Source organism: Heloderma suspectum, chromosome 2 (assembly GCF_057233095.1).
Source record: "Heloderma suspectum isolate Gila_16-S chromosome 2, 16-S_ref, whole genome shotgun sequence".
Lineage (NCBI taxonomy): Eukaryota > Metazoa > Chordata > Lepidosauria > Squamata > Helodermatidae > Heloderma > Heloderma suspectum.
Genome location: NC_139459.1, coordinates 288,673,984 through 288,700,872, shown reverse-complemented (window position 1 = coordinate 288,700,872; position 26,889 = coordinate 288,673,984). Strand labels below are relative to the sequence as shown.

At 44.1% G+C, this 26,889-nt stretch overlaps 1 protein-coding gene across 4 annotated transcripts in view; it reads right to left on the bottom strand.

The window, feature by feature from the left end:
* The window catches only part of PRKCD (protein kinase C delta), a 105,349-nt gene extending 96,370 nt beyond the window's left edge, over positions 1 to 8,979 (bottom strand). For 2 of the 4 annotated variants that reach the window (XM_084839796.1, XM_084839799.1), the window contains exon 1: positions 8,247 to 8,347. The gene's annotated coding sequence lies outside the window, so the exon portion shown is untranslated. Of the gene's footprint in view, positions 1 to 5,518; positions 5,611 to 8,246; positions 8,348 to 8,823 lie in introns of those variants that run through there. The other 2 variants (XM_084839797.1, XM_084839798.1) reach the window with 2 other exon arrangements.
* Between the last annotated feature and the right edge of the window lie 17,910 nt (positions 8,980 to 26,889).

Genomic DNA, 26,889 nt, shown 5'->3' with positions numbered 1-26,889 from the left:
AGTAACATTTCTTCAGCTATGACTGGCACAGACATAATGCTGCCTGATGTCATAATCATGGTTTGGTGATTGGGAGCACCTTACAGGTTCTCTCCCTCTCCTTTTGCATTCCAATATTCCCTCCCTTTCATAAATGCTTGTTGCTAACCTTTGTTAGTTCAGACCACACTAAGCAAGCACACTTCTGTCAATAGTTGCAAAACTGTTTGAGTCCACCATATCCAAAGCAAAAAAATAATGGTGGACCTGGTTAGCTCTGGAAATGAACGGAGGGGAGAATTCATGTGCAAGAGAACAGAGGGAGAAGCACATAAGTCAGTGATATTTTCCCAATCTCTTAACCATGGTTAGGAAATTGGGCAATGTTCTGCCTGTAGAAGGACTTAGCAAGTACTTCAATCTCATGGCAAAAATGCAGTGATCAAATTAGAACTGACATGTGCATCCTTGCCATTTTTGTTTTGTTTACTGTTAATGGGCACCTAAAGCTGTCTCATAGGTTTGACTTTTTATTGTTTGGCAGCTTCCTACCTGTTTAAAAGGATATAATCATAAGGTAGATTGTATAGTGTATACAATCTAGATTGTATAGTGATTGTATAGTGAATAGGTAGATTGTATAGTGTATAGTATAATACAATTGGGGTGCAGTGTAATCTAAATGCTTTAGCACACAATCCTATGCATGTTTAGACAGAAAAATTCCTACAAGTCCAATTATGCCCCAGCTAGCATGGCTGGCTAAAGGGATGCTAGGAGTTGTAGGACTTTTTCCTGTCTAAACATGCATAGGATTTTCCCTTAGCAACACTTTGAATGGTGATAGTGAATGCACCAATGCAGAAGCCTTATGGTTTTACTTTATCACAGTTCACAGCTCATTTCTAACACTATTGATCACAGTATAAACACATGAAAACAAGCTAAATATGCCCCCAAAAGTGCTCTTATATAAACTATTCCAAAATACATTACTGAGTATTGTGGCAAATAAATTGCACAGTAATCCAAACTCACATAACTAAAATACCTAAAACCAAGTTTCTATTTATCTGAATTTGCTCTCAAATTCTGTTACTGAAAACTGGTGATACTTTTACAGTGGCCTGCCAGTAACAATCACATAAAAAGGGCTGTATGTGAACCTGATTGGCATACTGATAGAGGGCTTCATTGCTCCATGGGGATTGTGTTTGTCACTCAATGTATACAGCTGTATGTAAAAACCTAATGGTACTTGAGACTACAATCATATATCCACTTGCCTGAGAGTATGCCCCACTGAACTCAATAGGATTACCTTTAGAGTAAACATGTACAGGATTGCACTGTAAGAGAGGGAGACGCTCAACTATCATTGCAAGATTCAATTAACTTTACTGAAGCATCTTAATGCAAGAGAGCACATGCAAATCTTCTAGTCTTACCATCCCTTGAACTATTTGGCAGCTGACGCAGACGCTTCCTCTTACAAAGTGACAGACATTCCAAAACTGCCCTAAGAAACTGGTGCCAATGCTAGATTACAGTTCAGAACTTTTCCCCAATTTGCAGTTCAACTCTTGACTGATACAACTTATTTGTATCCTTTCAGATTGGACACATATTCCATGTCAATTCAGCAATAACATATCATTGTGGAATAACATGCTTTAACCAATACATTACAAAGTACCCGTAGCCTATTAAAATTATTTAACAATACTGTAGTTCAGTTTTCCCTTCTTCTTCTAGCCTCAGAGTCATAGAAGCCCTCAGCATGCTTGCAGTGGTATAAGCAGAGTCATACTCTGATATGGTAGGCCGTAGGCTGTGTGGGTGAAAGTGAAAAAGCAGCAGTGTACGCGGACAGGACAGAGGGTTGCACATTAGAAAACAGCAGTACGATTCCAGGTTACTTTAAGAATCAAGACAATGGAAAAGAATTTGGCCTATCAAATGGCATGATCACTTAGCTAAACGAATACTGACATTCAACAGCATTGAAAGTGTTCATTTTTCATTAAAAAATGATTCTTCAGTTGCACATGCATTCTATTGTATAAAATATGGTTAAATCCTGAAAATCTTATATTCATAATAAAAGATGTGTATATACTGTTGGCAGATGACACATGACTATCTACAAGTACCAGGAATAGTATGACAACTTCCTTAGGACTACAGTTGGGCCAGTTCACATTTCACGGTGGCAAATCATGAGTTAATTAATCTAGGATTTGTTGGGATACATGCAAGCTGCTTCCTTTTCACGTAAACAACCTCCGATCAGCCTGGCTGGAGGTTGTGAGCATAATGTGTGTACTTGGACTGTTGGAGTTGCTTAGGGGCTAATTCAGGTGGGAGACTGCTTACAGACAGAGCAAGCAGCGTGTGTGTAGTGTGCATAGTGGGGCATGCTGGGAGTTGTAGGACTTTTTTCTATCTTAACATGGATAGGATTGCACCTTTCTTCACTCTTTCCCCTGAATTTTACCATTGCCATTTTGGCTAACTGACACTTCACTGAGCATATTTTAAACAATCATTTCTAGCATTCTGATAATAGACATTTGCAGGAAATGAACAGGAAATGGTATAAACATATATACAAGTATGCTAATTCCTGAGTAGATAAAGGGCATTTTGCTGCCTACTTGCATTTTAGGGAGGTTGTACTGTTGGTGCTGTAGCATTATCAAGTGTCACATTCTTTTATGCAAACCAAGAGCATTTCTTTGCTTTCTCATTAGTACAGGACATGATGTTACCCTCATATTTTAGCCCAATAACTCAATTGCAAATAGCCCGACATGAGGAAGTTGCATCATTATACTCATAGGGCTGTCAACCTATTAAAAATATCTTAATCTATTGTCAGCGTTTTAGTCAATCAGATTAAAACTGCATACATTTACTTAGGAATAAAAACAATACTACTGAAATACACACACATTTTGTTTTTCAGATATTACACATGCTGTCACGGCTTAGCCTAACCTAGAAGTGATATTCTCTCATGTGTAAGTAAGAAAAGCAATGCCTCTTTTAAGATAGAACCTGCCAACTTTGTTTTTAAAAGCTTTTTGTTGTTAAAAAAAGTGTCCTCAGTTAATTGGGCAGCGGAATTTTTTTAAATAATTATTTTTCATTAAAAAGCTTTTAAAAACAAAAAAAACTAACTGTTGCAGTCCTATAACTTATGAGTAAGGCCAACTCTGACAATTTTCACTCTCTTAGCAAGGTATCAAACTGGACTCTTCTTCCCTTACATTTGTGCATCCCTATAGCTACAGATTCAAGGCTAGGGAGTCTCTCCTCATTTGTCTTTGTCCCATGTCCACCATACACTGCATTCTCCACGACCTGAGTTCGATCCCAGCAGGGTCCCAGGTAGCTGGCTCAGGTCGACTCAGACTTCCATCCTTCCGAGGTCGGTAAAATGAGTACCCAGCTTGCTGGGGGAAAGGCAGTCACGACTGGGGAAGGCAATGGCAAACCACCCCGCTATAGTCTGCCATGAAAACACCAGCGAAAGCGGCGTCCCTCTAGGAGTCAGCAATGACTCGGTGCTTGCACAGGAGGAACCTTTCCTTTCCAGGTAAACTACTTTTGCTCCTCTCCACAAATATAGTTGCTCCTAGGAAGAATAATATCAAATCACACATTCCTTTGCTTTGTTCCATTTCTCCTTGTCAGGTGAGGCTGTGAAGGTGCTGAATCAGTGCCTGTATATATATTAATGGGCTGGATGAGAGCCAATAAACTAAAGCTGAATCCTGACAAGAGGGTAGATGATTCTCAGGTTTGGAGAATTGGTGTTCAACCTTTTTGGGATGGGGTTGCACTCCCCCTGAAAGAGCACATATGCAGCCTCGGGGTACTCTTGGATCCAGCTTTATCAGTAGAGGCCCCAGTGGCCTTGGTGGCATGAAGTGCCTTTCTTACAGAATCAGCTGATTTTCCAGCTGCAGCCATTTCTGAACAGTTAGTCTCATCATGGTGATCCATTGTCTGGTAATGTCCCAGCTGAATCACTGCAATGCATTATACATGGGCCTGCTCTTAAAGACAATTTGGAAGCTCCAACTGGTACAGAATTTGGCTGGTATGTCCAGGTTTATGCATATCATTCCAATCTTATATGAACTCCATTGGTTGCCTGTTCCCTCCCAGATGTCAGGGTGGACACTAAGCCCATAGAATCCCAGAGTAGTTCTGATTCTGAGGAAAAGCAGCTGCTCCTGGGAGAGGAGCGCGCTCATCCTTCCCAGGGCCAACAGCTGGCAGGGATTCCTCCCACCGGCATTCCTAGCATAGATAGAAGTCACGGGAGTGAGAGAACATGGGAAGAGGGCTTGCTGAACGCACAATGCCGATGCAGGGAGTGGCGCCAAATGGAGGGCGCAGAAAGGAGGCGTAGAGCCCGGATGGCGTGCAAACAGCGGTTGCACCCAAAGGATCCAAGGGAAAAGGGGAGGGACTCTCCCTAGCCCATAAGTTCAGGGTCTGCCAGTGATTCTCCTTCAAACGGGGACCAACTGTTCCAACTCAGGGCATAGGTACTCTGCTGCTCATATCTAGTTGCTAACAGTAGAGTTGTTAAGTTGTAAAAGAGGAATAAAGCTTTGAAAAGAATCCCTTTGTCTGTGTCTGGACTTGGCTACTGGATTAGACTGAGAGAGGCCTCCAAGGAGCCCTTGACACCAGGCTTAATTCAAGGTGCTTCTTCTTATCTTTAAAGCCCTAAATGTCTTGGGACCCATACATCTGAAGGCCCACCTCTTCCCATATTGATGTGTCCATGTGTTAAGATCTTCTGCTAAGACCCTCCTCAGCTACTCTATAACAACGGAGAGGTTTTTCTCTTCTTCTCAGAAGTGGCACCCCAGTTATTGAATGCCCTCCCTGCTAACCCGCACTGCAATCTTTTCAGCACCAGGCAAAAACATTTTTATTTACCCAAGCATTTTAACTTGCTGTAAACTTCAGTGTTTTTTTAATGTATCTGTTGTCTTTTTATTGTATTGAGACACAAATTACTGTACAATGTGCTGGTATTCTAATGAAAGGTAATATATAAATGTTTTCTCTCAATAAATAAACATTGCCTATAATATTGGGTGTAGTTTCTTATAGTATCCTCAACCATTCCCACACCATGGAGCCAGGAATGCATTGCTGTTCCTTAGTAATATGAAATGGTAGAAGTGGACTACTTGCCAAGTACAAGGCAGTGCTTCAGTTGCCACCAGCAATGCCAAAGAAAATTTATAAGTTTAGGCTGCCAGATAATGGAACAAGACCAAATTAAGGAAAAGTTAGTGTTTAATAAGGGCTGTGGTGGCTTAGTGGTTAAGACGCTGAACTGCAGACTGGAAGGTCGGCAGGTCAGCAGTTCGAGACCCGAGTGCTGCGTGACGGAGTGAGCTCCCGTCTTCAGTCCCAGCTTCTGCCAACCTAGCAGTTCGAAAGCAAGAAATTGCAAGTAGATAAATAGGTACCGCCTCGGCGGGAAAGGTAACAGCGTTCCGCGCACCTCGGTGTTCAGTCATGCCGGCCACATGACCACGGAAGTGTCTTCGGACAGCGCTGGCTCTTCGGCTTAGAAACGGGGATGAGCACCGCACCCTAGAGTCAGACACGACTGGTTGGGGACACCTTTACCTTTTTACCTAGTGTTTAATAAGTAACATCAAGACTGCAAAACCCCCAATAATTCACACTGGTACCACTGAAGACAATTTTACTACTGCAGAATAAAAAAGATTGACATTCTACATACTAGGTAATATTCTGATTTCTCACTATCCTGCATTGTTAAACATGCTGCAAAATTACTGAATCACCTTACAAAAAACACCTGAGATAAATACGTATGGATTAGAAATCCTGTTATAATGCCAGGTGCATGCATGTGCACACACCCTCCAAGATGCAGACATTTATTTACTACATTTATATCCTGCCTTAGCGCTCAAAGAGTACTACCTGCCTATTTTATCTTCACAACAAACCTGTGAGGTAGATTAGGCTAAGACATGGTGAATGTCCCAAGGTCAGCTAATGTGCTTCATGGCTGAGTGGGGGTTTGAACCTGGGCCTGCCCAATCCTAACCATTTCTAACTCTATCCAATCTGCATTAGATTGGATTTAAAGATAACCAAATTACACAAAATCATAGTACTCTTATATATTCATGGGCTAAATTATTAACTCCTTCCTACATTCTCTCCAGAGACAGCTTGCTACACTTCCTGGAACTAATTATTTTATGGCTCAAGCCTAGACTAACAGTCATTTGTATCATTCACCCATTTCATTTAGAAATATAATTGCTACTGTTACAGGAAAAAGCAGCATATTGCTCAGTGCACAGATTTTCTTTTCCTGTACAAAAGTCTAATCTCTAGAAGAATTGAATAATTTATGCTAGTGTATCTTATAGGTGGCCAAACTGCAGCATGGGGGCCACAAGTGGAAATTTGTGGCAAGCTTGTACATAAGCAGGAAGGGCTTTGTGCCTGGCTACATATTATCATAGTATGCACTGGGGTAGCGTAATTGCACACTTTGAAGCTCATTTGGCATGTGTGTCAAAAAGTTTGAGCACCATTGCTATACCCGCCTACAACACTAGAGAAATTTCGAAGCAATGCTGGTATATCATCATGGTGATTATAATTAGCACTTCTATCGCGGATTGTGTCAACGGGATAATGGAGTTGGTTGGAAGAGACTAAATGGACAACTAGTCCACCTCTCTGCCCAAAGAGAGAGCTACTCACCCACCACTGAAGATAGAGTCCACTACAAGCAGAAAACAAGTGCACAATAGAAACATATTAACAAATAGCTAATAACTTGAGATGACTAATACAAGCAAATCCAACCATACACTGCATGGGAAGGCAAATACCCCTCCACCCCAAACTAAAACAAGCAGGTATGAACACTAACCAAGCTGGTCTAGTGGGAAGGGGAACATTTCCTAATCCTTATCACTAAATCGCTCAACACACTGTTTCTAGCTGTAGTAAAAGGAAAATAGGGTGGGAGGTATTGTGATCCTAATGGGCCACAACTGAGGCTTCAAAACAGAGATCACAAAATATATGTCATAAACCTAATGAATATGGTAGTGATACAGCAGGCAATTATGGGCTGGTGCAGCAAAAAGCAGGCATATAGACAAACAGTGACAGGGGTGTTATCCGCTGCTGCCCTTAGACTTTTAACATCTGTCAGTTGACGTGTGCCGCCACTGTGTTTTCTGCACACAGTTGTAGTGGTGTCCATTCTTTCAAGGTAACCAGCCTTCCTACAAATACTAAACCGCAGAGGCCAGATTTCTGATTTTGCTGGATGACACCACCAGCAACTTTTGAAAGTGCTTTCTAATGAGCTTGGAGGTTCACACCCCAAATGTGTTTCAATATCCTCCCTTCCCAACCCCCCCAAAGAGTGTTCATTTAAGAATTCATTTCTGAAAGGATTCTGCGAAGTGGGGTAGCCAGCAACAGAAATTTTGCCAATGTACCTCCCGCCCCCACACAGAAGTATTTGCAATGAGTTGCAAAGAAAAACAAACATCCACCAACGACTCCGTCCCTCAGTCCTCACAGAAGCAACAATTCGATGTTCATGAATTTGGCAGAACACCTAAAGGAAACATGGAGGCTCTTAAAACGAGGAAGTCCGGGTGAAGCCAACCCTCCGGCAGATGTTACACACACCAGCTCTGTTCGAGCCCGCAGTTGTGCAACCCCCGGTCGGCATGACCCAGTAAACTCTGCGTGCGCCTTGCCGCGTCCCGGACTCCCCACGATTGCAAAGGGCAAAGCAGGAAGCGGGGAGAGAGAAGCTCGGAGGAGCTCCTTCCACCAGAGTGTGTCACCCAACCCGAAACGAGAGGCGGGAGCCAAGCTCGCCCTTCCGAGGGTGGAACTCGAGCGGCTTGGGAGCCCGAGCGCGGAGCGGGGCTGCGCCACCTCCTGCTGCAAGGCGCAGAGATGCTCAGCCTGTTCACGCAGCCCCTCGGCGCCGGAAGGTGGGGGGCGAGAGAGAGACGCACACACAGACACACACACAGAAGGTGGCCCGCCGCAGGAGTGGGAGCAGTGCCCGCGCTGCTTCCTCATTCACCGCGGGGCCAGGCGAAGCAGGAACTCCCACGCCGAGTGGGCAGCGCCTTCGTCTCCCCGCCGGCCCCTGCAAAGGAAGCCTCCCAGCAGGCTAACAGCCCGCGCGCCAGCGAGTCACTTACCCGTCGGCTTGCGAGGGTCCCGAGCGCGAGAACTGCCTGGCGCTCCGAGGCCGAGAGCGCCGCTTCGAAAAGTGAGCCGCCCGTTGAGCGGGGCTGCCTCTGCCCGACCCGCCCTCCGTGCCTCCCGTCGCACGCTTGCGCCGCCCCTCGCTTCTCCTCCCCCGCCGCGCGCTCCGCCTCAACCCTCGCCGGACGCGCTCACCTGCTGCTGAGGACGCTAGTGCAGCAGTTGCCCTGGAGGAGAGGGCGAGGCGGGTGTGCGGGGCTGGGGGAGCGCGCGCTGCATTAATTGCCTCACGTGAGAGCGAGGGAGTCGGGAATTCCCTGGGTCGCAGTCCGCTCCCCCCGGGGGCCGAAGCAGCAGTCACGCCGAGCCTTTCCTGCCTGCTGTTTTCACTTTTTCTTCCTCCTTCTGCGGCTAATTCCTTGCCCTCGTTTCCCGGGCCTCGCCGCAAGGCCCTCTCCCAGGCGAACGCGACCAGAAAGGAACTAGTTTGCACAAGCCTCGCCCGGCCCCTTCAGGGCCCCTCGCCTTTCCTGCCTGGGGGAGTGGCACGCGCAGCTCCGCGCGCCTTACCTGAAGCAGCTGTTTGTCCTTGACGCTCTCTTGCGCGGGGCGGCTGTTTGGGCGCCCAGGCTCGCGGGGAGGGCGCGTTCCCGCTGGAAACTCAGCGGCGACCTTCAGCTTCGTTTTGCGTTGGCTCAGGCTCCTTTCGCGACCTCGCTTTGCATCGACCCGCTGTGTTCGAAGAGCTTAGAGAGAACTCGAATGGGAAGAGAGTTTCTGCTGGGATAAAGCTTGGCAGGCAGGAGAGGCTAGCCCGTGGGAAAAGATTATCTCAACTTTCCTAACCATCCGTCCTCAAAAGTTTTAAAACATAATAAAATGCTGTCATTAAGGAGGGCTGTTTTCTTATGCGTTTCCCAATTACTTGCCAATACAACCATGTTTTTACAAAGAATACACACTCTCTGCCTTATACCGAGTCAAACTGTTGGTCTATCTAGCTAGCCCAGTATTCTCTGGTGGTTAGCTAGAGACGCATAGGGGCCTCTCACATCAAATGCAACCCTATCCTTTAAGAAAGGGGCGTGAAACCTCTTTCAACTGTAGGGCCTAATTCAATTTTCCATGGGCTGGGGGGGGGGGTAGCATTCTAGTGGTGGGCATAGCCAAAGGCAAAAGGGGCAGGGCTAAAATTCCAGCATATTTAAACTTCACAGCTCGTAACTTACAGCCAGTAAGTAAGCCTTAGAAGAGCCAATTCAGTCTTTTAGAATGTGGGAAAAAACGAGCAAAAAGCCAGAAATCACCAGATGATCTAGGGGAGGGGGTTGGCCATCTGGGGACAGTGGAGGTGGCTGGGATCATCTACATGGAAAGAAGATGCTCTTGTCACTGAAGACTGCCCGTCCTGCAGCATTTTATCTACACTGAATGGTGACCCACTTAAACAATAGTTTAACACAATTTGTGTTTTCCATTTTTATATAAAGTACAGAACAGCCCCTCATCAAGCTCTCCCAATAATCCTTACTAGCTTTGGGCCCATTTAACCCCATGACAAAGTTGATAGCCAAGATGTACAAAAAGCAACCCCACCCCCGCAAGAGGGGAATAAGAAGGGAAGGTGTGATGAGCCATGAGTTTTCATCAGAGCTGATCATGTTTCAAATAATGCCAAGAATGCAGGCCATATGTTCTTGAACATTCCAGCTGCTAAGTATTGCTCACTCATTTACAGCCAGATCTAGTAGATCCTCTGTCCTTGTTTCAATTTGTGGAGGATTCACTGTTTCCCAGAAATAATACATTAACAAATCACAAATGTTGATTCATAGTGATCTTCTGCCTGAATAATTCATACCCAAGAATCATATGGGAAGCAGCAGTTCATAGGGCTGTATCAAGTACAAAATCCATTGTGCAACTTCCCACAGGAATGGCACAATAATAGATCAGAACTATGCCATGTGAATTATGGTTCCACCAGTTTCGGTACATTTCCAGCAGTGGCTGTAGTTGGCTGGATTGTCCCAAGCTGATAGAAACTGGAATCAGTAGCAGATAAGGGTAGCTCCTGGCCAACTGTTAAGACCCAGCACTTTCAAGATGACTTATGGCCCTTCTGTCATACCACTTATTAGGGCAGGACATCCAGAAGGAGGGGGTGGGACAGTAGGGAGCGTAGACCGAAAGGGCCATAAATCATCTTGAAAAGGGGTGGGGCTTAACAGTTTGACAGGAGCTACCCTTCTCTACTAGTAGTATCCAATGGGTACAGAAATGTGTTGTTCAATCAAATGTAATTTCAGGTTCAAAGCAGATACTATGATTATTTCTATTGCAATGAATGCAGATAGAGTCCTGCCTCATTCATTTCAGCAGTAATTAATCACGTGAAGTGCTCATTTTGTTACGGAAAAAATAATATAGTAGCCTATGTGCTTGCAATACAGATTTGATTATTCTTAGGTAATGTAAGCTTTCAAGGGCTTTGGTTGTGTCTCTGTGTCTGACTGGAGAGCGACCGTAGTTCCTTGGCAGAGCAAATGCTGTGCAGAATCTGCCGAAGGACCCCATTCAATAACAGACACTGGTAGTTGCATTTGGGTTTCAAAAAACAATTTTTAAAGATCAGCTCTAGTTTTATTTGCCTTAACTTGGGGTTGATGTGCTGGATGAGAAAGAGGGCAAGGCTCTGGAACAGGTCAGAGCCCCTACCCATGCTCAGAGGGCAACGCCCAGGGCTGATGCTGTAATGCATCACCAGGAACACATGGAGAAGTGTACTTTACTTCTGGGAAATCTTTGTGCTCATCATGGAGTGTCGATCATGCAACTGCACTGCTCAAGTTGATTGCATGCCCAGTCTCATCAGTCATATGGACTGGCACACCCTTTAAACAACCCACATATATTAAAGCCACCTTACTGTGCCTGTCCCCTTCATGGATCACTGCCTTGTTGTGGCGAAGGGGCTTGCGTAACTCAGTGAAGCCATAAGCTATGCCGTGCAGGGCCACCCAAGACTGGCAGGTCATGGTGGAGAGTTCTGACAAAATGTGGTCCACTGGAGAAGGAAATGGCAACCCACTCCAGTATTCCTGCCAAGAAAACCCCATGGAACATATCACAAGGCTAAAAGATATGACGCCGGAAGATGAGCCTCTCAGATCAGAAGGTGTCCAATATACTACTGGGGAAGAGCAGAGGGAATTTCCAAGTAGCGCCAGAAAGAGTGAAGCAGCTGGGCCAAAGCCGAAAGGACACTCAGCTGTGGATGTGTCTGGTGGTGAAAAGAAAGTCCAATGCTGTAGAGAACAATATTGTTTAGGAACCTGGAATGTAAGATCAGTGAATCAAGGTAAGCTGGAGGAGGTCAAACGAGATGGCAAGATTGAACATCGACATCTTGGGAAGCAGCGAACTAAAATGGACAAGCATGGGCAAATTTAATTCACGTGACCATTCTATCTACTACTGTGGGCAAGAATCCCTTAGAAGAAATGGAGTAGCACCCATAGTCAATAAAAGGGTGGGAAAAGCAGTACTGGGGTACAATCTCAAAAATGATAGAATGATCTCAGTACGAATCCAAGGCAAACCATTCAATATCACAGTAATTCAAGTCTATGCCCCAACCACTGAGGCTGAAGAAGCTGAGGTTGATCAGTTCTATGAAGACTTACAACACCTTCTAGAACTAACACCAAAAAAAGATGTCCTCTTCATCATAGGGGATTGGAATGCTAAAGTAGGAAGTCAAGAAATCACCGGGATAACAGGCAAGCATGGCCTTGGTGTACAAAATGAAGCAGGACAAAGGCTAATAGAGTTTTGCCAAGAGAACACGCTGATCATAGCAAACACTCTTTTCCAACAGCACAAGAGGTGACTCTACATATGGACATCACCAGATGGTCAATATCGAAATCAGATTGATTATGTCCTTTAAACCAAAGATGGAGAAGCTCCATACAGTCAGTAAAAACAAGACCTGGAGCTGACTGTGGCTCAGATCATGAGCTTCTTGTTGCAAAATTTTGGCTTAAATTAAAGAATGCAGGGAAAACCACTAAACCATTCAGGTATGACCTAAATCATATCCCTTATGAATATACAGTGGAGGTAAGGAATAGATTTCAGGGATTAGACCTGATAGACAGAGTGCCTGAGGAACTATGGACAGAGGTCCGTAACATTGTTCAGGAGGCAGCAACTCAATCCATCCCAAAGAAAAAGAAATGCAAGAAAGCCAAGTGGCTGTCTGATGAGGCTTGACAAGTAGCTGAGGAAAGAAGGGAAGCGAAAAGCAAGGGAGAAAGGGGAAGATATATCCAACTGAATGCAGAGTTCCAGAGAATAGCTAGGAGAGACAAGAAGGCCTTCTTAAATGAACAATGCAAAGAAATCGAGGAAAACAACAGAATGGGAAAGACTAGAGATCTCTTCAAGAAAATCGGAGATCTCAAGGGAACGTTTTGTGCAAAGACGGGCATGATAAAGGACAAAGAAGGCAGGGACCTAACAGAAGCAGATGAGATTAAGAAGTGGTGGAAAGAATGCACAGAAAAACTATACAGGAAAGATCTTAATGTCCCTGACAGCCATGATAGTGCAGTCACTGAACTTGAGCCGGACATCCTAGACAGTGAAGTCAAGTGGGCCTTAGGAAGCATTACTAACAACAAAGCTAGCAGAGATGACAGTATTCCAGCCGAGCTATTTAAAATCCTAAAAGATGATGCTGTTAAAGTGCTGCACTCAATATGCCAACAAATGTGGAACACTCAACAGTGGCCACAAGACTGGAAAAGGTCAGTTTACATTCCAATTCCAAAGAAGGGCAATGCCAAATAGTGTTCAAACTACCGTACAATTGCGCTCATTTCACATGCCAGCAAGGTTATGCTCAAAATCCTACATGCTAGGCTTCAGCAGTATGTGAACTGAGAAGTACCGGAAGTACAAGCTGGGTTTCGAAGAGGCAGAGGAACTAGAGATCAAATCGCCAACATTTGCTGGATCTTGGAGAAAGCAAGAGAATTCCAGAAAAACGTCTATTTCTGCTTCATTGACTACACTAAAGCCTTTGATTGTGTGGATCACAACAAACGGTGGCAAATTGTTAAAGAGATGGGAGTACCAGACCACCTTACCTGTCTCCTGAGAAACCTGTACGAGGGTCAAGAAGCAACAGTAAGAACCAGATGTGGAACAACCAATTGGTTCAAAATTGGGAAAGGAGTACGACAAGGCTGCATATTGTCGCCCTGCTTATTTAACTTATATGCAGAGTACATCATGAGAAATGCCGGGTTGGATGAATCACAGGTCGGAATTAAGAATGCTGGGAGAATTATCAACAACCTCAGATACGCAGACGATACCACCCTAATGGCAGAAAGCAAAGAGGATATAGCAAATAGAAGGGGAAGAAATGGAAGCAGTGACAGCTTTTATTTTCTTGGGCTCCAAGATCACCACAGACGGTGACTGTAGCCATGAAATTAAAAGACGCTTGCTCCTTGGGAGGAAAGTTATGGCAAACCTAGACAGCATAGTAAGAAGCAGAGACATCACCTTGCTGACAAAGGCACATATAATCAAAGCTATGGTTTTCCCAGTAGTAATGTATGGCTGTGAGAGCTGGACTATAAGGAAGGCTGAGCGCCGAAGAATTGATGCTTTCGAACTGTGGTGCTGGAGAAGACTCTTACGAGTCCCCTGGACTGCAAGGAGGTCAAATCAGTCCATCCTAAAGAAATCAACCCTGAGTGCTCATTGGAAGGACAGATACTGAAGCTGAAGCTCCAATATTTTGGCCACCTAATGCGAAGAGAAAAGTCCCTGGAAAAGACCCTGATGCTGGGAAAGATTGAAGGCAAAAGGAGAAGGGGACGGCAGAGGATGAGATGGCTAGATAGCATCACCGATGCAATGAATATGGACTTGAGCACACTCGGGGAGAGAGCGGAGGACAGGAAGGCGTGGCGTGCTATGGTCCATGGGGTCACGAAGAGTCGGACACGACTTAACAACTGAACTACAACACTGTGCCTGACAAGTTCTTTTAGGCTGCACTCCTGTGTTAACTTTCCTGGGAGTAAGCCCCATTGAACACAGTGAAGACAATATGCCTAGGATTGTGCTGTTAGACTTTATAATACTGACAGTTGTGTCATTCAAAGTCTCACTTCCTCTTTCCTGACAAGAGAGAGAGGGAGAGAGAGAGAGAGAGAGAGAGAGAGAGGAATGTGTTTGAAGTGGTGGATATTTACAGAACTAACCAGCAACAAGGCTGGGAAAAAACAGCTCTTATGGCCTAATCTGTGTTTTATATTTCATCCTCCCTGTCCCCGCCATTTCTGAACTATACAGCACATTACACTATTTAGTATTCATTAAGTCCTTTCAAGCTACATAGAACTGGTGTGCTTCAATATAGCATCTGTGACTGTTATCTGTCTTAGATTTTCTCAAACCAATGAGCCCCCCCCCCCTGAAATTTGTGTGAAACAGGAAGTATGCCTGTTAATTAGTTCAATAGTAAAATAAAATAAAATAACACTGAGGTGCGTTTCTTGGAGCCTAGTACAATGAAGCCCAGTATTCAAGAGGCCTTGCTTCAGAAACTGCCTTGCAATGTATCCTGCTTATTTGCTGTCATTAAACAGCAGGGTTTGAACTGATGTTTGAAGTTCAAACAGAATTATGCCATAAACAAGAGAAATAGTGTGGTGTTGTGGTTAGTGCTGGAGTAGGACTGGGGGAGGGGTTTTTCCAGGTTCAGATCCCCACTCAGCCATTAAGCTCACTGGGTGACCTTGGGACCATCACTCTCCCTCGGACCAACCAATCCCACAGGATTGGGAGGATAAAGTTGGGGGTGAGGGGGAAAGCCTGCATGCCATTCTGAACATGGAGGAAGGGTGAGATAAAAGTACAATTAATACATGAATCACACCGAGAGATCTCAGTCTTCAAACTGGATATCACATTGTGGTGTGTTTACATTATTCCTGGCTTCTTTGGGTGCAGTGGTGAAGCTGAGGTTCCAAACCTGGAATGCCCAGAAAGTGAACATTACATCTTTATTTCATTATGTCAATCTTCAAGATGTGTATCACATTACAGTATATACATGCTCCCCCTTTGAATATTAGCACAACAGTCAAGTGCTATTTGAACTTAAATCACAGAATTACATTTTGAATATGTGTTCCAAATTTCATTCTGATATCTCAGTTTTCGGATTCAAGGGTTAAGTGTAGCACACATATAGGTTGCGTTCAGATGTCACAATAACCCATGATGGCTTAATAAGCTACTCACAGTAGCTTATTTTTTAAATAGTGCACGATGCCCTGCCACATGACCAGGCTAATAAGCTACCGTGAATAGTTTATTAAGCTACTGTATGTAACTGAATTCACCCACCAACCCCAACCCTAGTCCTGCTGCAGTCCTCCCACCCGAGCAGTGACACTGTTTCACCTCTAAAGCTCTGGACGTTTGCAGGATCCGGACAAGACTTCATACATGGCTTACCCCAGTCAGGAGGCACCTGATCCACCCTCAAAATCCTGTGCAATTACCCCAGGGGAGCAAAAATCTAAACTGCAGCAAAAGAAGGGTAGTGGCTAGAAAACCTTGGGGGTTTGCAGGATCAGGACCAAACCTCATAGCTAGACTCCCCTCCTCAGGAGGCACCTGATGCACCCTCAAAACCCAGCACCCTGACACTGACAGCAGTGAAAATCCAAGGTGACTATAAAACCTTGGAGGTTTGCAGGATCAGAACCAAGCTTCATAGAAATGTAATGCTCATTTGCTAAAGTGCAATTCTCCCCATAGTCATTGCTGGCAAAGAGGTTTCCCAATACTGCAATTCCAAATTTGTGCAGTGGCTATCTATGAGATTTGGTCCTGATCCTGCAACCCCCCCATGGTGTTATAGGCATCTCTCCCTTTTTGCTGCATTTGGGATTTTTGCTCCCCTGGGATAATGGTGCAGGGTTTTGAGGGTGCATTGGGTGCCTTCCAACTAGGGGAGGCTGTGGTGGAGTTTGCTTCTGATCCTGCAGACCCCCAAAGTTTTCAAGCCACCCCCCCTTTTTGCTGTGCTCGAGATTTTCACTGCTTGATGAGTGATCACACTGGGTTTTGATGGTGGATCTGGTGCCTCCTGATTGGGAGAGGGTGTGTATGAAATTTTGCCCAGATCCTGCAACCCCCCCAGGTTTTCTAGCCACCTTGGATTTTCACGGCTGTCAGGGTGCTGGGTTTTGATGATGCATTGTGTGTTTTAGCTGGGCTTGGAGGCTCCAACACCACTAGCCTATGGCATACTTGCACCCTGCAGCACCCATGCTGCCTTTCCTCCTCTCTGCTCTGCCAGCCTGCCTGCGTGCCAGGGTGAAATAGCTGGCTTAGCCTATGGCATACTTGCTCCCTGCAGCACCAATTCCCCATAGGTGCCTCTCCTCCTCTGTGCTCTGCCAGCCTCTGCCAGCCCCTTCCAGCCTCTGCCAGCATGCCTGCCAGCCTGGCGCCAGGGTGAAGTAGCTGTCGCTTCAATGTTTAGGCTATTAGAAAAAAGGCAAATAAAGGGGGAGCTATATGGAGTAGTGAAAGTGCTGCTCTTAGTTCAGGCAGTGGAACTTTCCCAGGTAATGTGTATTTGTTGTTGTTGTTCAGTCGTTCAGTCGTGTCCGACTCTTCGTGACCCCATGGACCATAGCACGCCAGGCCTTCCTGTCCTGCGCTCTCTCCCGGAGCGTGCTCAAGTTCATATTCATTGCATCCGTGATGCTATCTAGCCATCTCATCCTCTGCCGTCCCCTTCTCCTTTTGCCTTCAGTCTTTCCCAGCATCAGGGTCTTTTCCAGGGAGTTTTCTCTTTGCATTAGGTGGCCAAAATATTGGAGCTTCAGCTTCATTATCTGTCCTTCCAATGAGCACTCAGGGTTGATTTCCTTTAGGATGGACTGATTTGACCTCCTTGAAGTCCAGGGGACTCGTAAGAGTCTTCTCCAGCACCACAGTTCGAAAGCATCAATTCTTCAGCGCTCAGCCTTCCTTATAGTCCAGCTCTCATAGCCATACATTACTACTGGGAAAACCATAGCTTTGATTAGACGGACCTTTGTCGGCAAGGTGATGTCTCTGCTTCTTACTATGCTGTCTAGGTTGGCCATAGCTTTCCTCCCAAGGAGCAAGCGTCTTTTAATTTCATGACTACAGTCACCGTCTGCGGTGATCTTGGAGCCCAAGAAAGTAAAATCTGTCACTGCTTCCATTTCTTCCCCTTCTATATGCCAGGAAGTGATAGGGCCAGATGCCATGATCTTCGTTTTGTTAATGTTGAGTTTCAAACCAGCTTTTGCACTCTCCTCTTTCACCCTCAACAAGAGGCTCTTGAGATCCTCTTCGCTTTCTGCCATTAGGGTGGTATCATCTGCATATCGGAGGTTGTTGATAATTCTCCCGGCAATCTTAATTCCGACCTGTGATTCATCCAACCCGGCATTTCTCATGATGTACTCTGCATATAAGTTAAATAAGCAGGGTGACAATATGCAGCCTTGTCGTACTCCTTTCCCAATTTTGAACCAATCGGTTGTTCCATCTCTGGTTCTTACTGTTGCTTCTTGACCCTCGTACAGGTTTCTCAGGAGACGGGTAAGGTGGTCTGGTACTCCCATCACTTTAAGAATTTGCCACAGTTTGTTGTGATCCACACAATCAAAGGCTTTAGCGTAGTCAATGAAGCAGAAATAGATGTTTTTCTGGAATTCTCTTGCTTTCTCCATGATGCAGCGAATGTTGGCGATTTGATCTCTAGTTCCTCTGCCTCTTCAAAACCCAGCTTGTACTTCCGGTAGTTCTCGGTTCGCATACTGCTGAAGCCTAGCTTGTAGGATTTTGAGCATCACCTTGCTGGCATGTGAAATGAGCGCAATTGTGCGGTAGTTTGAACACTCTTTGGCGTTGCCCTTCTTTGGAATTGGAATGTAAACTGACCTTTTCCAGTCTTGTGGCCGCTGTTGAGTGTTCCAGATTTGTTGGCATATTGAATGCAGCACTTTAACAGCATCATCTTTTAGGATTTTAAATAGCTCGGCTGGAATACTGTCATCTCCGCTAGCTTTGTTGTTACTAATGCTTCCTAAGGCCCACTTGACTTCACTCTCTAGGATGTCTGGCTCAAGTTCAGTGACTGCACTATCATGGCTATCAGGGACATTCAGATCTTTCCTGTATAGTTCTTCTGTGTATTCTTGCCACCTCTTCTCAATCTCATCTGCTTCTGTTAGGTCCCTGCCTTCTTTGTCCTTTATCATGCCCATCTTTGCACAAAACGTTCCCTTGAGATCTCCAATTTTCTTGAAGAGATCTCTAGTCTTTCCCATTCTGTTGTTTTCCTCGATTTCTTTGCATTGTTCATTTAAGAAGGCCTTCTTGTCTCTCCTTGCTATTCTCTGGAACTCTGCATTCAGTTGGGTATATCTTCCCCTTTCTCCCTTGCTTTTCGCTTCCCTTGTTTCATGAGCTACTTGTAAAGCCTCATCAGACAGCCACTTGGCTTTCTTGCATTTCTTTTTCTTTGGGACGGATTTCGTTGCTGCCTCCTGAACAATGTTATGGACCTCCGTCCATAGTTCCTCAGGCACTCTGTCTATCAGGTCTAATCCCTGAAATCTATTCCTCACCTCCACTGTATATTCATCAGGGATATGATTTAGGTCATACCTGAACGGTTTAGTGGTTTTCCCGACGTTCTTCAATTTAAGCCGAAATTTTTCAAGAAGCAGCTCATGATCTGAGCCACAGTCAGCTCCAGGTCTTGTTTTTACTGACTGTATGGAGCTTCTCCATCTTTGGCTGCAAAGGACATAATCAATCTGATTTCGATATTGGCCATCTGGTGACGTCCATGTGTAGAGTCGCCTCTTGTGCTGTTGGAAAAGAGTGTTTGCTATGATCAGCATGTTCTCTTGGCAAAACTCTATTAGCTTTTGTCCTGCTTCATTTTGTATACCAAGGCCATGCCTGCCTGTTATCCCGGTGATTTCTTGACTTCCTACTTTGGCATTCCTATCCCCTATGATGAAGAGGACATCTTTTTTTGGTGTTAGTTCTAGAAGGTGTTGTAGGTCTTCACAGAACCCATCAACCTCAGCTTCTTCGGCCTCAGTGGTTGGGGCATAGACTTGAATTACTGTGATGTTGAATGGTTTGCCTTGGATTCGTACTGAGATCATTCTATCATTTTTAAGATTGTACCCCAGTACTGCTTTTCCCACCCTTTTGTTGACTATGAGTGCTACTCCACTTCTTCTAAGGGATTCTTGCCCACAATAGTAGATATGATGGTCACCTGAATTAAATTCGTCCATGCCTGTCCATTTTAGTTCGCTGATTCCCAAGATGTCGATGTTCAATCTTGCCATCTCATGTTTGACCACCTCCAGCTTACCTTGATTCATTGATCTGACATTCCAGGTTCCTAAACAATATTGTTCTTTACAGCATCGGATTTTCTTTTCACCGCCAGACACATCCACAGCTGAGTGTCCTTTCGGGTTTGGCCCAGCCGCTTCACTCTTTCTGGCGCTACTTGGAAATACCCTCTGCTCTTCCCCAGTAGCATATTGGACACCTTCCGACCTGAGGGGCTCATCTTCCGGCGTCATCTCTTTTAGCCTTGTGATACTTTCCATGGGGTTTTCTTGGCAAGAATACTGGAGTGGGTTGCCATTTCCTTCTCCAGTGGACCACATTTTGTTTTAACTCTCTGCCATGACCTGTCCGTCTTGGGTGGCCCTGCATGGCATAGCTTATGGCTTCACTGAGTTACGCAAGCCCCTTCGCCACAACAAGGCAGTGATCCATGAAGGGGTATGTAGCCAAATAAAGGATTATGAGAAGAGCCTGAGGTCATCCAGTATGAAGCTGAATAGGAAAGTACTAGGGGAGAGGGGTTATTTTGCACTTCAAAAAACCCTACACCAGAGATTAGGGATAGTGATCTCCTTCTACTTGTCACCTAGGTTCTCTGAGTGATTATCTCTTATCTTACCATTGGTTTGAGTTTCTGAGAAAAGGAAAGTGGTTATCCATCCTAGAATTCTCAAAGAACTCAAATATGAAATTGCTGATCTTCTAACCAAAATAGGCAACATGTCCCTAAGATCAGCCTCTATACCAGAGAACTGGAAGATGACCAGTGTAACATGAATTTTCAAAAAGGTATCCAGGGGGGATCTGGGAAATTACAGGCTGGTTAGCTTAATGTGTATTCCTGGTAAATTGGTTGAAGGCACTATTAAAGATAAAATTAGTAAGCATATAGAAAAGCAAGTCCTGCTGAAAAAGAATCAACATATCTTCCGCAAAGGTAAGTCTTGTCTCACTAACCTTTTAGAGTTCTTTGAGAGTGTCAATAAACATTTAGATGGGTGATGCAGTAGACATTGTTTACTTGGACTTCCAAAGGGCTTTTGACAAAGTCCCTCACCAAAGACCCCTGAGCAAACGTAGCAGTCATGGAAAAAGAGGACAGTTCCTCTTATGGATTAGTAACTGGTTAAAGAACAGACAGCAGAGAGTAGGAATCAATGGTAAATTCTCCCAATGGAGGGAAGTAAATAGTGGGGTCCCACAGAGATCTGTATTAGGACCAATGCTTTTCAACCTGTTCATAAGTGATCTGGAATTAGGAGTGAGCAAGCAGTGAGGTGGCCAAGTTTGCCAGTGACACCAAATTACTTAGGGTGGTTAAAACAAAAAGGGATTGTGAAGAGCTCCAAAAGGATCTCTCCAAACTGGGAGAATGGGCAACTAAATGGCAAATGAGGCTCAATGCAAGCAAGTATACAGTGATGCACGTTGGGGCAAAAAATCCCAACTTCAAGTATAGCCTGATGGGATCTGAGCTAGCGGTAACCAACCTTGGGGCTGTGGTGGACAGTTCAATGAAAATGTCAACCCAGTGTGCGGCCACTGTAAAAAAAGGCAAACTCCAGGTTAGGCATAATTAGAAAAGGAATTGAGAATAAAACTGCCAATACCATACTGCCCTTATACAAACCTATGGCGCAACCACACTTGGAATACTGTGTCACCAGACCTAAAAAAGGATATTATACAGCTGGCAAAAATACAGAAAAGGGCAACAAAAATGTTCAAGGGGCTGGACCATCTCTCCTATGAGAGAAGGTTACAACAGCTGGGATTGTTTAGCTTGGAAAAAGGGAGGGTAAGGGGATACATGTTAGAAGTGTGCAAAATTATGCTTGATGTGCAGAATGTGGATAGGGAGACATTTTTCTCCCTCTCTCAAAATACTAGAACCTGGGGTCATCCCATGAAGCTGATTGGTGGGAGATTCAGGACAGATAAAAGAAAGTGCTTCTTCACACAACACATAGCCAAACTATGGAATTTGCTACCACAGGATGTAGTGATGGCCATCAATTTGGATGGCTTTAAAAGTGGGTTAGACAAATTCCTGGAGGAAAAGGCTGTCAATGGCTACTAGTCTTGATGGCTATGTGCTACCTCCAGTACCAGAGGCTGTGAGCCTATGTACATCAGTTGCTGGGGAACATGGGTGGGAGAGTGCTGTTGCACTCATGTCCTGCTTGTGGGCTCCTGGTTGACAGCTGGTTGGCCACTGTGTGAACATAATGCTGGACTAGATGGACCCTTGGTCTGATCCAGCATGGCTCTTATGTTCTTAAGTAAAAATGTAAATTCTTATGGATTGCTCCCTAAGCTGCTTTGGACATAATGACCCTGGCATATCAATATGACATAGGTAATTTTGCTGGAAACTAGCAGTAGGCCTAGTACATTGTTTTGGAACACTCAGTTCTGTAACATTTTGAAGTTAAGAAGGTGTAGACTCAGTCAATAATCTGGATGGGAAGCAGTTGGCTATAATAGCAGGATATATGTATAATATTAAAAGGAATAATTAAAAAGCTGGGAACTAGCATCAGACCCACATACTCCCCTCACATACCAGCTTTGATAATGGTTTCTTTCATCCACAGTTCCCTGTTACATCCAAAACAGGAACTGTGGATTACTGTCAGTTTACCAACCAGGAGAGTTTAAACCATGGTTTATTAAGCCAGAATAATTATGTCTGAACTGGCCCATTATCTTCTCACCTGAGTATAGCAATATGCTAAATTCAGTGCATAAGATTTACTTTGCAGGGCTGCAGATAGAGGCAGTATCCAATGCTGCTGCTGTGCCTCCACTCTTTGTGTTGCATCAACGGGACCCACCGCTGGCACAACTGGACGCTAGTGCTTCCTAGAACAACCATGGAAATGAGCTGAAATGCGAAGTTCCAGAATGGAAAGGGTCAGCGGTGTTTCCTTCAGCTTAGCTGACCTGGTCCATTCTGGTAATGAGAATTTTGGCTTCCCAGGGCATCTCTACACCAGCCTAAAATCCTGCATTTAAAACAGGGCTTTCTGCTTCTGTTTTAAATGAAGGATCACATCGACTCCCTTCCTCACCTGCTTCCTTTCTCCCACCCCTTTCCTTTCCTTCTCCCCATAGCTGAGTCTTCCATTCTCTTTCCTTGATCTCACTCCTCTTCTTGCCACTTTCCCTCTTTTCACGGAGGCAACTCAAGCGGAACACAATGGGGTAATTTGACAGCTCATTATCTGTGATCTATTTAAAAACAGAACAAAGGGCATTTAGTGCAGGAGATGCCTTGGAGGTTCACGGCGTCATGTAAAGAGCCCACAAACTTCTGTGAAGGAGCATCTCAATTGCAGGATAAAAGCTCCATGTGAAGAAAACCCAGTTGATTTGGGAAGCACTAACTTCCCATTGCGCTAGCAATGAGCCCTGCTGGTATGCGGCCAGCACTGGATTTGGAATCATAAAATGTCTGTTTTATGCTTTTCAACAGTATCACATTACACTTGCTACTAGCAGTTAAAACAACTATCTATGGCTTGGGTCTAAAGGTATCTTTGCACCAGCTGAAAGGCAATTCACCTTCCTGCATTCTTAAAAAAGAAAAAAAAGAAGACCTTTATTTGCAAATATAACAAAACAAAGAAAAAATGTGTGTGTGGGAGGAGGGGGGAAGCCACAAAGAAAGAAAAAAGAATAAAGGAAAAAAGGAAGAACATATCATAAAACATATCCATACACAATGACCATTTACATCATTCTTATTAAAAAGGAAAGAAAAAGAGGAAAATAATATATATTAATGTATATATTTTAAATATATACATTAATATAAGTAGTCCATATATCTAAATAACCATCCACATGAGATTGACAGCTGAAGGAGGACAACTGTCAAATATAGGAAGAGCAGTAAGATCTTCAGTCCACTGTGTGACAGGGTGTGGGTGTTTACCAAGCTTGAAATATAAATCTCTGCAATTGTAAGGGCTCTACTTTTACCATCCAACCGCCCTGCATTCTGGTGATCATGCTGAAGTCCCACATGCCCCATCCCACACTGTTCAGAGGATTCCTTGACACTGAAGGGGTAGCTTTGGAGCGGGGGGATGGGTCTTCAGAGGGGAGGAGGAGGAAGAGGAGGAGGAGCCAGGTAAGTCCTTTTGCATAAGCTTTGCTCTGCTTGCTGTTCCCAGGATCCAATCCTCTGTTTTTAACTGTCCCAGTTAAATAACCTATGAGGATTTATAGGTTCAAATACATACATTGTGTATTTATGTTCAGATACGTAAATTCCTATGTAGCTGTATAAATAACCATTCACAGTTGTATGTGTACGCAGAGCACCTTCAATTGCCAGAGAACTGAACTCAATAGTTGGATACTGGAGATTTATCCCTGATAAGAAATAGGGCCAGGAAAGACTTGTTGACACACATTTATTGGTCAGTGCACAGAAGCAGATTAGACTCTTTTTACTTTAAGATGAATATAATTCTTCAATAGAGATTTCAGTATAACTAAACCAACAAGTTGTTATGCTCCCAATTATTCATCCAGGTGCCAGATTTATTTTACGACTCTGAGCTGACCAGTACTGCTCTAACAAATGTCACTTTTGAAATTGTACAAAGGGAATGTAGAATATGGCAGCATAAGAAGGAAACGGCGCTTGGATACAGTTCTTCAGTTAACTGCAGTATTGTGTCTTGTTTGTTTATTTACCTTTTTGCCTTACGCTCTTTGAGCTGGCTTACAAAAACTGCCTATATGCTGCAGTGGATGGCTAGCGCTGTGGAGAAGCAGTAAACTATTTCCTCTGTATTAAAGATGCCTGTTTGGCAATATAAGAGGAGCAAGCTCTCTGGCAGGAGGCAACACTGATTTCTGGAGGGACTGAGAAGTATTATTCCAAGTGAATTCCAAAGGCAGTGCGAGGGGTAGTGAGAGGCAACGTAGCTAGGTCCTCCATGGCAACAGAAGAAAGGGTACAGAGCTAAGCAGTTTTCCAGGCAGACTTGATTATCTAGGGTCACCCAAAGGAGGCTGCCAAACTGCACAGACAACTGAACAGTTGTTGCAGACAAGTTCTGACCCACTGTAAAAATGGTCCCTTGATCCTAATAAAAAACACTGCTTGTCAAAACACATGCATGTGAAATTCTGTTCCTACAAATGCTTTCTGAAGCCTGTTTCTTCTATCTCGAAAGGTTTACTGATGTAAAGACACAGTGAGTTGCCCCCTTTTTGGGTGATCAAACTACAACTCCCACAACTCCCAGAAGTTTGATTTCTCAGCTTACAGTTCTTCCTTAACCTTTCAAGTGTAAGATGCATCTGATGTAATGTATAATTCTTTTCAAAGTGGAGATATCATATGATACTGACAAAGCTGGTTTTATGTATGTTTGATGAAAATGTCCCAAAATTCAAGTGTATAGTTAAATATCTTGAACATATAACTCGCTGTGTTGTACCACAAAACCATGAAATTGTATTTCTTGAAAATATTAAGGAGAAAATGGAAACAACAGCTAGTTGGAAATATGCTCTTAAGAGCAAAATGTTTTTAGCACCAGTAAATCAGATAAAGTTGCTTTGATAATGGTGTGGAAAATTAACGACTTCAATACTAATCAGGCAGAACCTATTAAGAATAATAGGTTCTCCCTGCATTAGGTTCTCCCCTGCATTAGTATTTGATGTACATTATGTGAACATTTATCAGTGATTGTAGGATTGCTAATTAATAAATTACAAATAAAAATATTTTATTCTGAATTACCAAATCAGGAAAAAAGCATTTAGGGCACAATCCTATGGCCACTAGTCAGTGGCTAGACAGCAATAGGATAGGTCGGTTCCTGGGAACCGACCTTGGAGCCCATGGTCCGAGGTTGTTTCCCTGAGAACTGACCTCCACCCCCTCCACCTGCCTACGAGGCAGCACGGAACAGCCCCGCACTCCGCTCTCAGAAGAGGAGAATGGAGCGGTGAAAACGGGGCGTTCCTGGGGGCATGCCAGGGTCGGGGAGGTGGAAGTGCTGTTCTGACACTTCCTATGCATCAGCCGGTGTCTCTCCCCCCCGCCCCGCTCTACCTTCCTGCAGCTAGACAGCTGAAATTGGCTGTCTAGCCGCGAATGCAGGGCGGCTGGAGCGTGGAGGGGACAATCCCCTCCACACTGCTCCTGCCCTGCATTGGATAGGCAGCCGCCTATCCTGATAGGATTGTGCCCAGGTCCACCTCTTGAATTACAATGTTTCAGATTAAAATGATTCAAATTTCACTTTTATATTCTCAAGCATATTGACTAAATTCTTGAATATTTATAATGAAAAATGAATAGATAAATTCTGAAATTTCAAAATGCTTTGTTCATGTCAGTTTTACAGCCCACTGTGCTCTCTTTCTCAACCAGAGGTGAATCTCATACCATCTGTTCTTCCTTGAACACAAGTGTGTGTATATTCATTTCTAAATTACACTGTAAAAGGGTGGGAAAGGGTCTGGTGGTTTTGAAGGTGTTTTTTTTTTTAAACAGTCACTCTCTCAATTCTGCACGTGTGTCCTTCTCACTTAACAGGATGTGTGTGCATTTTTCATGTGTACCCAAGAAGAAAAATAAAGTAAGAATCAGCTAAAGAAATGCCCATTTTAACTTTCTCATCACATGAGAAAGTGAAGCAGAATATGACCAAGTATCTAGCTCTCTGCTTATTTCCTATTTAGGCTGGAGATTTGCTTATGAACAGTTTTAGGAATTCAGAATTTTCAAAAACCAACACGCTGTTCCTGGCCTCAGCTAGTCAGCTAAAATGACTGTTGAAAAATGCATTTCAGTTTTGGCTTGGAAACCACAATTGTCTATCTTGAAGTGCTTTTTTCTTATTGTGGTTGGTACTGGAACACCTGTTCAGAACAAGGGGTGCTCCAAGGGGATTCAGGGACAAATACTCTTGAGACAATTATTATTAAGCTGGATATTTAACTCAATAATAAAATATCCATGGTTTCTAAATGTACCAAATAAATATTTATTATATTATTTTGCAAATGTATACCCTGTTACACAAAAGTGCTGTATTTGCAACAAGACAAATATTGTGGTGCAGTAAGGCCCAGCTATTGCTGAGCCATGAACTCCCCCTCTCATGATATTAGAACCCGGGGTCATCCCATGAAGCC